Raw genomic sequence first — 17,954 nt, 5'->3', positions numbered from 1 at the left:
TATTGATATTTCTCCCGGCAATCTTGATTCGAGCTTGCGCTCTTCCAGCCCAGCGTTTCTCATGATGTACTCTGCATAAAAGTTAAATAAGCAGGGTGACAATATACAGCCTTGACAAGATTCTTAGTTGCACACAATCTAGTTTCAGCAGAAAAGGGGAGTTACTAAAGACTTTTAGACAGCTCATGGAATCACTTGCAGGATCAGAAAGTCAGGCTCAGAGTCCTCCTAATCAAGAATAATGCCCAAGCCACTCGGCAGAAGAGCTTTTGTCAGTCAGCATAGCCGCCCCCATGCTCCTGCCCACAGCGCTGAGAGTTCCACCAGTGGGGCCTCCAACAAGTGGTCACTCCTACTGCACCACTGGCCAGAAGACTGGGTCCAAAAGGTTTCCACTTCTTCACCATTGCCAGATCTGAATTCATCACCAGTAAAGTTCACATGTTCCTCCTGGCTGTACATGAATACAGTTTTAGCCATAATTTGAAGTTATATTTACACTGTGTTTATAAGCACAGACTTAAGTAAGCATATGTCCAAGGCCCATAAATGAAGACATAACTATTAAAAAAAAAATGTAAAAGTTTGGGGTTACAGGTAATTTCTTTACTCCTTTCCCCACCCCAGTTTTACTGCTATTTATGTAAGAAATAAAAATTCAGAGGGGAAAAATATACCTTTTCCTTGAGATATAAACAATATCCCTAAAAATGTGACTGGGTTTCATGTGTGTCTCAAAAAACACTACCAAACCAGAAAACACAATAGCATCTTGTTCTTATTCTACAGAACTGTAGCTTCTGTTGTATTACTGTATGAGATTTTCCCGAAATTTAACGTGCCCAGTGTATCAGCAGCCCCAAAGAACTGTGTGTCTCAATATTTTCATAGGAAAGCTTGATTTTGATATAAGACACTTATACTCTCTTTTCAGTGTCATAACGACCTCCCGAGGCTTGCACTCCTCCAGATCAGAGGGAGCCGGGAGGCCGTCTTTGCTGATACAAACCTCAAGGTGATTCAGGAGAGGACCTCACAGGGGCCTCTCTGCTCCACACTGGTCCACCCACAAGATACCTACCTTGGCTTCCTCTCAACCTGTTCTACCAGTTAACAGGGAGAGACGGAAGCCCACAGGCAGGCCCATTAGCTCCAGCTGTCCGTCCTGGCAAGCCCGCTTCACTCCACCGAAGTACACTGGACCACGCCCAGCTTTGCCCTACAAGTGACAGTAGAAGAGCTGGAAAATCTATTCTGAATATAAACTCTTTCCGCTCTGAGGTCCAGATATCAAGGAACATATACTGAAATCTATTTCCAAGCTGAAAAGAATCCAATGCAGGTAACACTATGGTGAAAGAAACAGACACCTTTACTTTAAAAAATTTTCCTCTTCGAGTTTCCCACACATAAAATTCTAACCACTTATAGGGTAGTCCTCATTTCAATGAATTGTGTCCAGTGAAAAAAGAAAAAGAAAGATACATTCACCATGAGGCTAATTTATGGTCTCACTAAATCCAGTGGATTGAAGGATTTCATTTAGTCTACCATGAATTCTTAGACCAAAGCAATTCTATTAAAAGCTCTTGATGGTGGGGGGTTGGCAGGGGGACACTGAACTTGGGTCAGCCAACAAAAGCTTTCCCTAAACATTATGCTTTTATGAAATAACACACTTCCCTCAATTTTGAAACACTAACATCAGTGAATTTGTCTCTCTAAATAAGAGGACAACAAAATTAATTTTTAAATAATTTTTTTTTCAATACTTAGTATCAGCTGGATAAGACTAACACTACTGTATGCAGATTAGAAAACACAGGCTTAAAAAAAGTTATCCAAAATATACATAGACGCTTCTAGGTCCTAAAGGATAGAGACCCTCTAAACTCAATCCCAGAACTCCAAATCCTTGAGACTCAGCTCCTCCCTGCTCACCTGTCCACCTTTGTCTAAAATGCAGCTCTCATCCTCTTGGCTAAAAGATGGCATCTTCCTTCCAGATAATGACATGAAGGAAAAGTCTGTATCATGATTTACAGTTTCCTATATACACACTCAATACCCTTTTCTCCTGGTTTCTCTGTACTTTGCTCACTGGTCCAATGTTAGACTCGGTTGAAACACCACAAAGTTAAATGTTCTCCTTCAGAATTTCTTTTGGAATAAAAATATGGAATATAACTCTGAGTTACTAAAATGACTACATTAAAACTGGGCTGTACTGAATTCTGACAATTATAAAATGTCTCAGGAAGAAAATCAGAGGAAAAACATGTGGCTGCAGACCAAAAAAGCAAACAAAACAGCTCGGAAAGCCCATGTTCTTAAAAATCTTAATTTTATGTGTTCAAAAATATTCTTAGAAGGATCTTTCACTGGCTCTTGGGAGACCAGCACTGCTGTTTCAAGGGCTCTCAATAGAATTACTTTGGTCTAAGAGTTCACAAAACCCTTCAGATTTCTGGATTTAGTGAGCCCATAAATAAGTCTCATGTTGAATTTTAATTTAAAGTATTCTTCCTTTGTTTGCTTTTTTTTTTTTTTCATTACACTCTGAATTATTTACAGCAGGGGTTCCTTTTATCTTTGTATTTTTTAACTTTATAACACCAACATTTACCACAGGCTCTGGTACATAACAGCTTTAAAATGATTACTTAAATGAAGAGTAACTCTCCTCCTCCCATTCCTGAGTATGCACACAGCCCATATCCGACACACACATTCATTTTAAGAGAAAATATAAAAACAGTGCAATTCACAAACACACAGAATAAATATTCATTAAGACAGCATTTGGGTATATCCTTGTGGTGGTGGTCCAGTGGGTAAGATGTCACATTTCCCTTGCAAAGGACATGGGTTCAATCATTGGTCAGGAAGCTATGATCCCACATGCCCACACTGTGGCCAAAAAAAAAAAAAGACATGTGAACACATGACTGAGCACTGCTAAAGGAAAGACTTTTTGTTTCCAATAACTACGGTGCCTAAAACCAGTGATTTTAAGCTTCACAAGAATAAGAGAGGAGCATGCTCCAAATTAATTTTTAAAGCCTAGAAATTTTGGCCATACTAAACACAGGAGAAATATCCAGTATGATCTGGCCTTTGTTGTCACTTTGATAAAAAGATCACAACATCACAAAGTTCATAACAACCAACTATTATTTTTGAAAGACATCAATAAATAGTGAGATTAAAAAAAATAACAATAGTGAGATGGATGACCTCAGGGAAATAACATTCATGGCTAGACTATGAATAAATAAGGATGCCTGAAAAGAGCAGTGATCTGTTCATTATCTAATCAGTATCCTCACCCTAACCAAGCTCCTAATCTTTACAACATCTGGGTAGACAATGCCAGGAGGTAGTCATTGCAGGAAATCTGTGAAAGCCAAATTTGACTCTTAACTCAATCAGGCCAAATCCACAACCAGGAGAGTAGAGATGGTGGGTAACCTTACTGAAGAGCCATATGACTTCCCAGCAATCTGCAAGGTAATAATAACTTTGAAATAGCTCTGAATACGGTGAGAAATGTGGTCTGATCTACCTATACCTTGACCTTATACCCCAGGATTTCAATCTGAGAAAACTCAGCATTTCCACATCTGCATCAGATGGGCTGACGTTCAGCTGCAAGGGATAAAAAAAAATCCAAAATAACTTTGGATTGAACAGGGCACAGATTTGTCTCTTCCAACATAGCAATTCTACTCCAGGAAGCCCCAGGGACCACGGCTTCTTCCAGCTCAACACTCTGGATGGCATGACTAGGGTGCAGGCCTTATCCCCATAGTTAAGATAGCAGCTTCCTAATTCTAGGCAGCAAGTAGGAGAAGGGATCCTGAAGAAAAGTGGCAAAGGCTGTCTCTCAGAAAACCTTCATGAAGCCTGCACTTAATCCACAACGGCCAGAACTCAGTGCCACGGCCACACTAGCTGCGAGGGAGCCTCTGTTCTGGGAAGCCATATGCCTGGTCAAAATGGAGGACTCCATCCCTATGGCAGAAGGAGAGAACAGATACTGGGGAATCGAGTTTCTGCCACAAGCACAGGACTCTACAAGTGAACTCAACAATCATCAACCAAGCTGCTGTAACAATCAACAATGCAACATGGCTAAAAGTTAACTCCCCACTTCAAAGCTGTCTTGATTTTCCTCTTATTTAGTAAATTCAAGCCACTTTAAACTGTTGGCATATGCTATTCCTTTGAGAGGGCTCTCCAGTCATTATTATGATGGATTTCAGTTCTCCAACACCATCGGTAAGCAACAGTATCTAGAGTTGGAAGTAACACCGATTTTCAAATGTGCTATTCATTTGATAAAAGACAAAGCCCTCTCCAATGTTTTCAGTTCAAGACACCATCTCCTTAGTATAATATTTACTGTCTCCAGGAATGAAGTATTTGATTCTCAAAACTCAAAACTTTCCCCCCTCTTCTCATTTGAGATAATTACAATACTGGAAAACTTAAAAAGCAACTTGTTTTATGAGACACGAATGTTTCATTTCATTTCAAAAGAGAAGGAGGTATACCAACCATTCAACTGACCCACAATGATTTTCTACAAATCTTTTCAGTCTCTCTTCACTTCACTAAATCCAGTACTTGATTTTGTATGTTAAGTAACTACACATTTAGAAGCCACTCCTAGTAAGTGTTCAGTTTATGTATTCAGTAATTCAACAAATATTTATCAAGCATCTGTTTGTTAACAAACTCCATGTGCTGAAGAGTGGACTCTCAAAAAGAATGTTGCATAAGACTCTGCCTCCCCAAGTTTTTGCTAAGCAAAAAACACAGTTACTTTCAGAAATGAAGAACTCCCTACTGTTTCAGTACAGCATATACCTACTGTGTTCAGTGAGTACAGTAAGTTTCCAAGAAGTGAAAAGACCAAAAAAAAAAAAAAATTCTTCTTATACTAAGCTCTTTCAAATGACTTGATAAAATGAACCCTGGCACAAAATGGTATGCAGATAATTTGGGTGACATAATTCCAAGAGAATGAGTCAGAAGTATCATCACTCTTCTAACCTTGACCCTGAATTTGGTCTAAAACTTTCATAAGTTTTTAGTAGCATGTGAGAACAGATAATGCTGGAGCACATGAAATGGTGACATTTAAAATTCATAGCAGCAAAAAATCATTACTTTTCCCATTGGATCGCTTGAACTTTAATAATGTCTGACCTGGTTGGCTAATAAGTTCTAAAAGCAGACAGAGGAAAATTGCCAATATTAGATACAACTGGAATAATTTTTCATTTAGAAAGATTTTACAAGTTCTCTTAAAAACAGGTCACCAATTCCGTAGACAATTAATTTTCTTGAGATGGTACCCACTGAAGAGAACAGGTGTCTTAGGATATGCAAAATAGGATTCAGCTGAAAACTAGACTTCATATATTCATATTATCCTTTACAAAAAGTAAAACACACACACACAGTTATATACACACCAATCCAAATCAAAGAAGGTGTGCCAAAGAAGACATGAAAGAAACTTACTCACTTATTTCCCAGGATGAACAGCACAAAAGCTCATTAACTGTCCAAAAAGGCGATACACTATATAGACGAGACTGGATAAAAAGGCTAGATAATCACACATTTATAATTTTCACATTACACAAATGAAAAGATTTATAAAGATACAATTTCAGAGTTTACCTTGCTTAAGTCACTTAAAAGAAGCAAAGTGACAAGAGGAGCAAGCAATTAGCTGCTTCTTCCAAGACTACAATTCCAAGCTGCTTTCTTACAGGCCCCTTGTTTTAGTCAAATGTCATTTCAACTTGCAATTATCTTTGTGCTTTGATGAGGCTGTCATCTGTTTTGTCTTTAATGCAAATACCTGCTTACTGATTGAAAATTTCTCAGATTATGGTTTAAATGGTTGCCTAGATGTTGCTTGTAAAGGACTTGGACAGTTCATTCACTCTTTAGGACCCCTGAGATAACATTCAGCCAGAATAGTTCTAGGGTGCATGCCCTGCTCAGAAAAGTTAAGAGCTAGTAGTGCAGTTACACAGAGACCTGGACAAAGGAGAGGTTCTTATTTAGTTTCTCTCCCAGAGATTGTCAGAAATTTCCTTTCACAGCTTTACAAAAACACCAGCTTCTGGACTGGCAGGGCACTGCACCTTTCTTAAGAGCTTTTACACAGCCTTCATTTATCTTCACAGCATCTCTGTGCAAAGAAGAGGAACTCCTGCTATTCACACTGACAAACAAGAGTTTCCAGAGAGTTCAGTGACTTGCCCAAGGCCATGGTATCTGACAAAGTGAAAGTGAAGTCGCTCAGTCGGGTCCGACTCTGTGACCCCGTGGACGGTGGTCTGCCAGGCTCCTCTGTCCATGGGATTCTCCAGGCAAGAATATTGGAGTGGGTTGCCATTTCCTTCTCCAGGGGATCGGATCCAGGTCTCCTGCATTGCAGGCAGATGCTTTACCCTCTGAGCCACAAGGGAAGCCCATGCTATCTGACAATACAGCTGCAAAACTGGCTTTGGAGGCCAGATCTCGAGTCCTGTCTTAGATTTGCAGGCCTGGATCTAGCAGCCTGGGAAAGGTGATGGACTCTTTGCCATGTTCACCTTAAACAACACATTTCATAAACCATACCTGACTATAACTGCATTTTTAAAAGCAATGGAACTCAGTTCAAGTTTTTTCAAGTTGATAGGGCCCAGATTCTTTATAGTTATTTTTAAAAATTATACTTTTACTGGGTTGCACAATTTTTTATCTTTTAGCATTTACTAACATAGCTCATATCAGAATACCACTTAATTTTAGATGATACGATCAAGTTTATGTGCATAATTTTAAAAGGCAGAGGGAAATATTAAAATACACCTAACTTTTTAAGCTGTATTCAAGAGATGGCTTGCCAATTTTTTTTCAATTTAATATATTATCTGAAGAAAAACACCTTTCACCAAAACAGTGTTTTATCAATCAGAAAGAAATTCATGAAAGAACAATAATATTTTCTTTACAAGAAGGTTACAGATATTCACATTGATTTTCTATACTCTCCTTCTGGAAATAAGATCCTTTTAAAAGAATAAGTCAAACTTACCATCAAGAAACTAAAAAACTAGGAGAAAATACTTGCAGATCATATATATCTAATAAGGGACTGTGTCAAGAATACACAGTACTCTTACAACTCAGTAATAATAAAAAGACAGCCTAAGAGGGCAAGAACGTGAACAGACAGTATTCCAAAGAAAATATATATACAAATAACTAATAAGCACAGGAAAAGATTCTCAACATCATTAGGCCCAGAGGAAATGGAAATCAAAACCACAAGAAGATACCACTTCATATCCAGAAGGATGGCTATAATAAAACAGACAGACAATACACAAGTGTTGGCAAAGACGTTGAGAAACTGGAACCTCATACGTTGCTGGTGGGAATATAAAATGGTACAGACACACTGGAAAACAGTATGATAATTCCTCAAAATGTGAAATCATATTACCCAGAAATTTTACTCCTAGGTCTCTACCCAAAGGAAATAAAAAACATATGATAACAGGAAACTAACACAAATGTTCATAGAAATGTTACATATTCATAATAGTTAAAGAGCAGAAACGACCAAATATTCACAAACTGATGAATGGATAAACAGAATGTGGTATAGTCACACAATGGATTATTCAGCAATAAAGAAAGCAATAACAAGAATGAATCTCAAAACATTATGCTAAGTTAAAGAAGCCAGTCATATTCTATACTACTTAAATAAAATGTTCAGAAAGGTAAATCTACAGAGACAGAGAGTAAAACAGTGGTTGCCTAGGGCTAGGGTGAGCAAAAGTAGAAATGGAGAGTGATTGCTAATGGGTATCCAGGTTCTTTTGGGGGTGATGAAATGTTCTGGACTTTAATAATGGTGATGGTTGCAAACTCTGTGAATAAACTAATTTCTAAACCACTGAATTGTACACTTTAAAGGAGTGTTATGTATGTGAATTTTATATCTCAAGAAAGATTACAATGAAAAAATCAGTATTTATATAACATAAAATTATTTAATTTCAAATTATAAAGTAAATAGAAGAGGAAAAGAAAGCAAAGAAAAAGAAGGAAAAAGAAACGTAGATCAATCTCAAAGAAGAGGTCATGATCATAGACCCATGTCTCCTATGAGACCAAGCCCCTAGATGGAACAGAGCCACATATACATTAAGCCACAGGAAGTAAGGTATTTGATCCTATATTCTGTATTGTAAAATTTTTAAGCAAAATATGCTCTTACTTTATTTTCCCATAGCTTATGTTAAATACTGTAAAATTATGCCCTCAAATTCTTCTGTGAACTATTTGACCAATGTTCTTCATGGTTCACTTCCCTGAGACACCAGAGAAGATGGTAACATTTCCATGAACACAATCTGGGCCCTTAAGCTATCTTCAATTAGGGGTGCCACTTCCCATCCAACTGACAACTCAATAAGGTAATAGTGGAAACAATGGAATATGCAGAAGATCCTTCAAGTTCATCTTCAGTTGGTACCAAGCACCATTACACCCCTGGAGAAGGGAATGGCAACCCACTCCAGGATTCCTGCCTGGAAAATCCCATGGACAGAGAAACCTGGCCGGCTATATAATCCATGGAGTCTCAAAGGGTCTGATACAACTGAGCATGCACACACCATTACACCTGTTGTTCACAGGTTTCCAGTGATACCTAAAACTGTAGCAATGTAACTGAGTGAACACAGGGACCAACAAAAAAACTGTTGTCACCATTACCATTGATTAACCCAGAAAATGCCACCAAAATGGCAGCAGAGAGTTAAGAAATCAATCCCTACTGCTTTAAACGCAAGGTCAAAAGTCTCTCTGTGACTTCCAACCTGTTTGGATTAATCCCTAGACAGGTGGCAACCTTACTTACAGTAAATGAACCACCTCCTAATTGTACAAAAAGAGCTTGCCGGTACTTGACAGGTATACAGTTAAATATGATTATGCCTGTTGGGAATACAAAATCTGCAAGTAATCCTTAGAGGTTAAGGGAATAATGAACTTCTGTAAACAGATTTTTTTTAATTTAACAGAAAATATTCTAAAATAAAGTTTTAGTATAGGGTTTATTAGGAATTGAAATAAGCATCATAAGTAGGTAAATAGAGAGATACTGTGAAAGGGAATTAGATTACTCAAGACTGGTTTTATTCAGAAGTTTTTTAACCTTAATCCTGTATGGCTTATTTTGAATGATTTTCCAACCAGATACTCAAAAGCAATTTCATGTAAGTGCTGCAGTCACAGGCTTACAAAGTGGGGCCCCCGAGTACTCCATCTCCGTATCTCCTGGGGGAAACCTCTACTGCCCGCTCATTCTTTGGGAAGCACGCTTTCCTCCAGTGTACAGAGTTCTCCAGCATAAAACAACTTCTTTTCCCCATTCTCACCAACTTCAAAAAGCAGTCACTTCGTGGAAATGCAGAAGCTGGACTTTCTGTCTCCTTTATAAGCCAAAAAGCGTATCTTTCTCTGAAGAATAAAGCCAGAATCTCTGAAGTAATGCAATCCAAACCTCTGAAATATCATACTCAAATAAGGTGCAATTATTAGCATACTATTTAAAATATATGATGTGTGAAGCATATCAATGTTCTATATATTTATATATAAAATACACAAAGACTGCAGAATGCACAATATGGTTTGGAAAATCCAGCATCAAGGTTATCTGCTGTGACTTACTATCATCAGAGACAAGGAAGTGGGTGGAATTCTGGAACAAGGGTAAGATAACAGTCATGTCAAAAAGAAAAAAAAAAGTCCTTGTCCTCAAGCAAGCTAATGAAGCAAGTGATAAGCTCCAGGTCAAATTCCCACTTCTACAATCAAAACTTATCACAGGAGCCCTTGAAAAGGGAGTGCATCTGTCATATGTTAATGACTTCAAGCCATTCCCTGAACTTCTAGGTGTACAGGAAAACTTAAAAGCACTTCACAACTCCTTGTGGGTATAATTAGCTTGTTGCAATTGTTGGCAATTCTCATCCTCAGACTTTAAAAGGTCACTCCACTCTTTAAGATACCAAATTTGGAGTCACTCTACCTTCTGGACAGATTAAGCACACCCTACAATTAGTATACAGCTGCACCTGTTGCAAAGCTTCTTTCTTCAGTGATGTAAATGGGGACCGTCAACAACATTCTAAATTCTTGAGGGATTATCAGACCTCAGAAACCAAGCAGTGAGCAAGCCTGAAGTCGGCTGTTGAGGTGATGGATGGTGGTCACAGCCTGACCACAGGCAGAAGCCGTGATCTTTATTCTTTAGAGACAATTCCAGCTAGCACAGGCACCACACACTGCCATGACTCTCAATCTATAAGCAGTCAGAGTGTAATTTTGCTATTTAACAGAACTAGGTTTTTCACAAGCTACTTGAGTTTCTACAAAAGAACAAAGAGAATTTCAAAAAAATGTTTTACAAGTTCAACTAGCTAAAATAGGGTTATTTATACTTCAGTAAACCATGGGGAAGGAAAAATGCCACTGGTCACATATGAAGGAAAACTCTATTTTTATAAAGGTCATAGCTCAAAACAGCAAATTCTCCTGTAATTTATCAATCCTTTACGAAAGCATTCTCACATTTCATAAACTGCCAATGATAGTCATTTCACCACTATAGTGCAAAATAACAATATAGATATTTAAAGAATATAGCTTTCAGTGAAAATCTATTTCAGAAAAGAGATGTTAACTTAAAAACCAGATTCATAAAGTTTGTGAAAATCTGATGTAACTGTTAGTAAAAAGTGGTTGAAGTGATTCTTAAATCCATAAACTAAGTTCTTCTTTCCTCCCTTCCTTATTCCATCTCTTTTTTAATGAAACGGAAGTACAGAAGACAGGGTTCTAAAGTCCCCTTTTTCCTCAAGCCATCTCAATCATTAGTATTTTCCACTACATCACAAAAAATGATTCTCTGGTAGCTGATATATGTGGCCACATAAAAAGAAACACTGTAAAGCCTTCTTAAATGAATGATAGTATGCTTAGTAAATTGTTTAGGCAAAATCTCTTATTCAGTTCAGTTCAGTTCATTGTCAACAAAGGTCCATCTAGTCAAGGCTATGGTTTTCCCAGTGGTCATGTATGGATGTGAGAGTTGGACTGTGAAGAAAGCTGAGCACTGAAGAATTGATGCTTTTGAACTGTGATGTCGGAGAAGACTCTTGAGAGTCCCTTGGACTGCAAGGAGATCCAACCTGTCCATTCGGAAGGAGATCAGCCCTGGGATTTCTTTGGAAGGAATGATGCTGAAGCTGAAACTCCAGTACTTTGGCCACCTCATGCGAAGAGTTGACTCATTGGAAAAGACTCTGATTCTGGGAGGGATTGGGGGCAGGAGGAGAAGGGGACGACAGAGGATGAGATAGCTGGATGGCATCACGGACTTGATGGACGTGAGTCTGAGTGAACTCCGGGAGTTGGTGATAGACAGGGAGGCCTGGCGTGCTGCGATTCATGGGGTCGCAAAGAGTCTCTTATTATCACCATGGTATATAACATATATACATATATTTAAGTCTTCCCCTCATATATAAATGCTTTTCAAAACATAATTGGAATTTTACAAACTAAGGGGCAAACATTTCTTCAAAAGAACTTCGTTGTACTTCATTGTTGTTAAGAAGGTACATTTTCTTCTATGTAAATTAAATTCTGTGCACAGATAATTTTAAAAAGCTGACTGAAATAATATAAAAGTTAAATCAGGCTATTTCCAAATTAGCATTCCAACTCAAATTAAGCTAGCAAGGCACTAGATTACATTTTTACCAATCACCTCCAAAAATATTTTCACCTGATATTTACTTTACAACAAATACATACATTTCTGAGTAAAAATAATTTCCTGAAAGGAGACGTGTGTGTGTGTGTGTGTGTGTGTGTGTGTGTATCACTTTTAATATATCCTTTAAAAGTCATTGAACTAAATGATGAAATTGCCAATTCTTTTAGGTTTGCTGTTGGATCTATATAGTAATCAAATTTAGAAAACTATAAATTATATTTAAATTTATTATTTACAAGCAATTAATTATAAAAAACAGCCAGGTGGCTTTCATTACATAAATTACTCTTAATGACAGAGACCTCATGCTGCTACTGTATTCAGCATTTGCAAGTGTCAAGAGCGGTGTGTAACCACCCTCTTCAGGGTGGAACCAGTCACTGATGTTCAAGGAAAGCTGCCTACTGCCTAAGTTTCAGATTGCATCCTAACCAGTTGTTTGAATCTGCAATATTCTCAAGGTTTTAATAACTTGTCTGCTACAGAAACCTGTAATAATATTCTGTTGAAACAGCTTTAAAACCAGATACATAATTACTGAACATCAAATAACGTGTAACTACGCTTAGCTACTCAAAACCCTATCTCTTTAATTTAAACATGAACAAAAAATGTTCAATCAATTCTCACCAAACCAAGAAAGAGAAGTACAGATGTCTCAGAAATGTGGCTTTTAAAGAATTTAACCTATTTCCTCCCATTACAAACTGTGCAAAAGACAATAACTTTTTGCAGAGCTCTGTCTCCCGACTTTACTCAGCCTTTTATACAGATCCTTCCAACTCTACTGCGGGGGTAATTTCCTTTCAGAGGAATGAAGAGTTTGAGCTCTTAAATTTATTTTGAGATAAAGCATGAGTTTCAGTGATATAACAGGGGGAAAAGACCTCATATTGTTACTCTTAATTAAATGCAATTCTTCAACAAACAAGAAGTCCACACCAAACACAGAAAGCAAATAAAAATAAAGGAAGAATTTCATTCTACTTCAAACTCTATCCCAACTAGAGGCCTAAACAAGTAATTCCATCCTTCTCTACAACTGCCATCAGAAAAAGAAAAAAGTTTTATGAAAATGCTTCTTAAGCTGCAGGATAAAATTCTGTAACTACTGTAGTCTTCCTTTCTAAACAAAAAAATTTTTAATTAACTAAAAATCACATACAGAGCTACCTCTATGGTATTCAAAGACTGGCTGATACCTAAGGCTTCACTTTTCCTCCTCCCTTAAGACGTGTGCCTTTCGGCAATTTCATCACTTATTAACCACCACCAGAGAAATGGGTAATAGAAATGATGGGTAGGAAATGTGTTTTAGCTCTGAATACTTAGTTGGAGGAACACAGGAAGGGTGGGGGGTTTGGCGGGGGCGGGGGGGTGGCGGGGGAGGGAGTAGGAGGCTTAAAGAAGAGTCTACATACTTACCCAGTATGGGGATAAAGCAACAGAATGAAATTTTTCAGTGAGCAGACAAGGACAAATTAATCAAACTATTTTTGGCCAAAGTAATCATCCCAGAGAAGGAGTAGAGTCTGTACATTCACTGCCAATGATGCTGCCTTTACTCAGAACTTGTACGTGGAAATCACCTCAGAACAACTTCACAGGCTATACAAGAAAGCCAGCTTCATAGTCACATCTTACATCTTATCAAAATACCGGGGGGCCACCACATCTGGAAATACAGACAAATGTACAGTAAAAGGAAGTTACTGAATTATAAAACATGGCAAAATAATGATATATCCAGACTTTATGATTGTTTTGTAGCATTAGCTCCATTATTTTTCAAATCTAATGATGTTTGCCTGTCTCTGGACACCAGATTCATTCTCAAAGAACCACAGTTTGTCACCACTGGAGATATTTAAAAGACAGTGTTATGTGCTCTAAAAATACTTTTAACAAAGAGTCCCCAAAACATCTCGGCTATCATTAGAATGTGTGTCCAGTAGGAAACACATTTATCCCAGTACTTTTTTTTTTAATGACTCATGATTTCATAGTTGCAATACATGAGGAAGGAAAGTTTAGTTATGTGTAAACACTGGAAGAGTTGACTGAAATACAAAACAGAGGGGCTAACAATTTGGCCAGCACTAAGGGAACAGTGTCAGACTTTATATTTTAGGCTCCAAAATCACTGCAGATGGTGACTGTAGCCATGAAATTAAAAGATGCTTATTCCTTGGAAGGAAAGTTATGACCAACCTAGATAGCATATTTAAAAGCAGAGACATTACTTTGCCAACAAAGGTCTGTCTAGTCAAGGCTATAGTTTTTCCAGTGATCATGTATGAATGTGAGAGTTGAACTGTTAAGAAAGCTGAGCGCCAAAGAATTGATGCTTTTGAACTGTGGTGTTGGAGAAGACAAGATCTTGAGAGTCCCTTGGACTGCAAGGAGATCCAAGCAGCCCATTCTAAAGGAGATCAGTCCTGGGTGTTCTTTGGAAGGAATGATGCTGAAGCTGAAACTCCAGTACTTTGGCCACCTCATGAGAAGAGTTGACTCATTGGAAAAGACCCTGATGCTGGGAGGGATTGGGGGCAAGAGGAGAAGGGGCCGACAGAGGATGAGATGGCTGGATGGCATCACCACTTGATGGACTTGAGTTTGAGTGAACTCCGGGAGTTGGTGATGGACGGGGAGGCCTGGCGTGCTGCGATTCATGGGGGCGCAAAGAGTCAGACACGACTGAGCGACTGAACTGAACTGAACTGAACTGAGGGACACCACCCACCAAAACGACCAACACCTTCCACCACAGTGCGTTGAAGCATTCACAAGTACACATAGTTAAGAATTAACAGTGTGGGGAATTCCCTGGTGGTCCAGTGATTAGGACTCTGCTCTTTCACTGCCAAGGGCAGGGTTCAATCCTTGGTTTGGGAACAAAGATCCCACAAGTTACACAGTGAAGCCATAAAGAAAAGAAGAATTAATAGTATGTGAAATTCACAGTGCTCTCTCTTGTTATTATACTATAATTCTCATCAGTGTAACAAAATTTTTCATGTCTTTTTTAATCTCAACTAGGAACAAGGGCTTTACCCCCATGAACAGAATATAGATTTGAGAACTGCAAATCAGTAACAGGCTGAGTGTTTTGGTGTATGACTGAGTGAATGTTTCAGTGATGCTATGGGTAATGAATGGTCATGATGAGCTTTCAGACAGAAGTCTAGAAAAGCCAGTCAGTAGTGCTTCTATTTATACGATGCTGGAAGTTCTGCAGTGGTAGAGTTCACTGGTGTCACGTTCCAGGCCAAGACGTGAGGATTTTACATAGAGGGTTAAAAGTTCCAGTTGCACAGAAAGCCCAAACCAAAGGCCTGATGGAGACAGTGTGGATAAAGCATCTTATTAACCTGAACAGAAAGTTGAAGGCTGTCTGCTTTGGAAATTGCCATACTATTTGAGACATTATGGCAACACTGAAAGGAGCCCCCCAGAAACTACACAGGCAGCCCATGGGGTGAATATCCTATAGCCGCCCAGTTGTAAATCCCATAAAGAGAAAGTTCACTGAGGTTTAAACGCAGGGGGCAGATCACTTCAGGAGATCCAGTTCTGCAGGAAGAGCATGCCAAAAATCGTAAAGGCATCTATTTCACAAGATCTAGGCGGGGAAGGATCATATTCATCTCCACCTGAATCACAGGAGCTTCATGGTGAGGACTAAGAAAAGAAAAGAGGGAACAGAAAGTGAAAAACACCAAATCTCCAATTACAGGTCTCTGATTCCAGCCTCTGCAGTTTCACACAAAAACCCCCTTTCAGTCTCAGTTATATTGTTCTCAGGGGTAGGACACTTAAACAGGGTACCTAGTGTCAACCCCTAATGAAATCCCAGTTGGTAAGGCCATTCACAGTCTAACTGGAAACTGCTTCTCACAGCATGGAACATTACTACTGCACAATAATCTGCAGCTGAGTAACTGCTCAAAAGGACCTTTTGATCATGTGGAGCATCAAAACACTGTAGCGCTGCTTCCTAAAAATAATAGAAAGAAACTACTTTGAACCATGTGAAGCAAATCTACTGTCTCCAAAGAACAGAAGTCAATAATTGAGTTAGAATTAACAACTATAAATATAAACAGATAAAAAACTCCATCAACAAACAAACACTCACAGGTCAGAATTCTTCCAGGGTTGAACTTCTTTCACCCAGTTTTACATCAAAGCTTTAGAAACTAGTGGAAACAATATTTAGATGAAAATCATAACACCAGTGCTGGTTTTGGTGTAAACGGTACCCATAGTTAATATCTTTGGCATGTGGTCGCAGATTTTTATACCATCACTGGAGTACTCAGTCAATAGCCAAATTTCTACCAAACAAAGCCATAAGCAGATCTTCAACTGAAAAGCTCTGTCTACTCGTTTATAATCTGTTACCTGGAGAAAAGGCAGAAGGTCTCTCTTGCCACCTAATCACCATATCAATGGCACATGCCACAAGAGAGAAGCACTAGTTTATTTGATTGATCATGGTAGATAAACTCCAAATAACAGAGAAATTAACAAATGCTTGACATTTGCTCAACATCCATTATTCTGACACTGCTTTCAGAATTTCAAAGCCTGGGAGTATGCTTAATCAACATTCATATTCCCCTGTGAGCTACAGGCACCATATTGCACCCCGCCTTCATACTGATGAAAACTGCATATTGGCCATTTCCAAAATGTTCTGGGACTCCACACAGGGCCTCTTTTCTCTCTTGTTCCTGCTCTGCAGTTTTCTTTTAAACACTTCCAAGACAAAAGCATCTGCCAGTTTTTCTCTCTAGGGATGTATGCAAAATGAACTTAACAGTTTTAAGGCAGGAGTAACCCTCACATCTAAATTCATTCATAGGACAGAGAAGGGCCTAAGAGGCCTCTCCAGGGACAAAACCCTGCTGAAATTCTCCCCACACACAACAGTGGGAGCTTTATAAAATCTAAGTCCAGACAATTTCCAATTCAAATGCCCAACATAGCATGACCTTTGTCAGATCTCCGAGCCCAAGATGCACCCATGATTTTTTATTCTAACCAGCACAGACATTAGACAGGGCACTACTGCTAAGCAGGAGGTTCAATATTTGCATGCTCTTCTATTGTGAAAATGGAACAGTGACAGCACTGTGTCAAATTCTTTTCCCTCTAGAACTTTAACTCCATAGGAGAGGCATGGCTGACAGATGACTCCCCAACATCTGTGTTATGTACACTGCACAGCTGAGGAGCCCTGGATCACTGTCAGAACATTGCAGAGATGACCTGTGCCTTTCTTATGCCTTCTTCTCCCTGCTCCCCAATATATATATATGTGTGTGTGTGTGCGTGTGTTTATATATGTATGTGTGTACATATATATATCTACAGTACAAATAGTGCAACTTTTAACAAAATATAAAAATGGCAAGTCAGATTAACATAATTTATAGTCATTAGGCTGTTCACGTAGCAGCTCAACATATGTTGTATAAACGTCCTATACCGAATAATTTATCAGATTTGACACAGTGCACATCATATTGTTTTATTTAATACACTTACTAAAATTTCATGGATCAAGCATCACTTCTGAAAGCACAGAGAAAGCACTAGAAAATATTTATTCATCTCCCATGATTTATTTTGATTACCCTTACAGCTACATGATAAAGTGGGACTCACAAAATTACAAGGTTAAGGTTTACACAGCCATTGCTTCATCTACTAAAATATAACAAATGGTTCTATGTCTGCGTTATATTTTACTTTCATTTGGTGTTAAGTAGTACGTGAGGCTAAGCACTTAGCTGCCTACTGAATACTTTAATATTTTTAAATAGGAGTTAAACAGCCTTACCTAGAAACAGAAAGCTTAAGAAACTGTAGAAAGAAAAGCAAGTTCTTTGTGTGGTGCTAGACTGAACAATACTGGCCAAAAAAGAAGAAACACGTTCCTAACTTTTCTTCTTTGCAAAAGGGATCATAAAAATAAGCACTGACCTGTACAAGAAAGTTCACAAGAATTCACTGAATGCACAGAAAGCACCACAATACCGTGCTAGGCACCAATGGGAGGAGTTGGAAGATA

At 38.5% G+C, this 17,954-nt stretch overlaps 1 protein-coding gene across 11 annotated transcripts in view; it reads right to left on the bottom strand.

The window, feature by feature from the left end:
- The window catches only part of CDIN1 (CDAN1 interacting nuclease 1), a 243,386-nt gene that overhangs the window by 204,331 nt on the left and 21,101 nt on the right, over positions 1 to 17,954 (bottom strand). Inside the window, exon 2 of one of the 11 annotated variants that reach the window (XM_069595994.1) lies at positions 13,301 to 13,550. The exons of the other annotated variants lie outside the window; for them this stretch is intronic. The gene's annotated coding sequence lies outside the window, so the exon portion shown is untranslated. The remainder of the gene's footprint in view (positions 1 to 13,300; positions 13,551 to 17,954) is intronic. 11 annotated transcript variants of the gene reach the window in all.

Source organism: Ovis canadensis, chromosome 7, assembly GCF_042477335.2.
Source record: "Ovis canadensis isolate MfBH-ARS-UI-01 breed Bighorn chromosome 7, ARS-UI_OviCan_v2, whole genome shotgun sequence".
Taxonomy (NCBI): Eukaryota; Metazoa; Chordata; class Mammalia; order Artiodactyla; family Bovidae; genus Ovis; species Ovis canadensis.
Note: the sequence above shows the minus strand (reverse complement) of the source record. Positions and strands in the feature narration are given on the sequence as shown.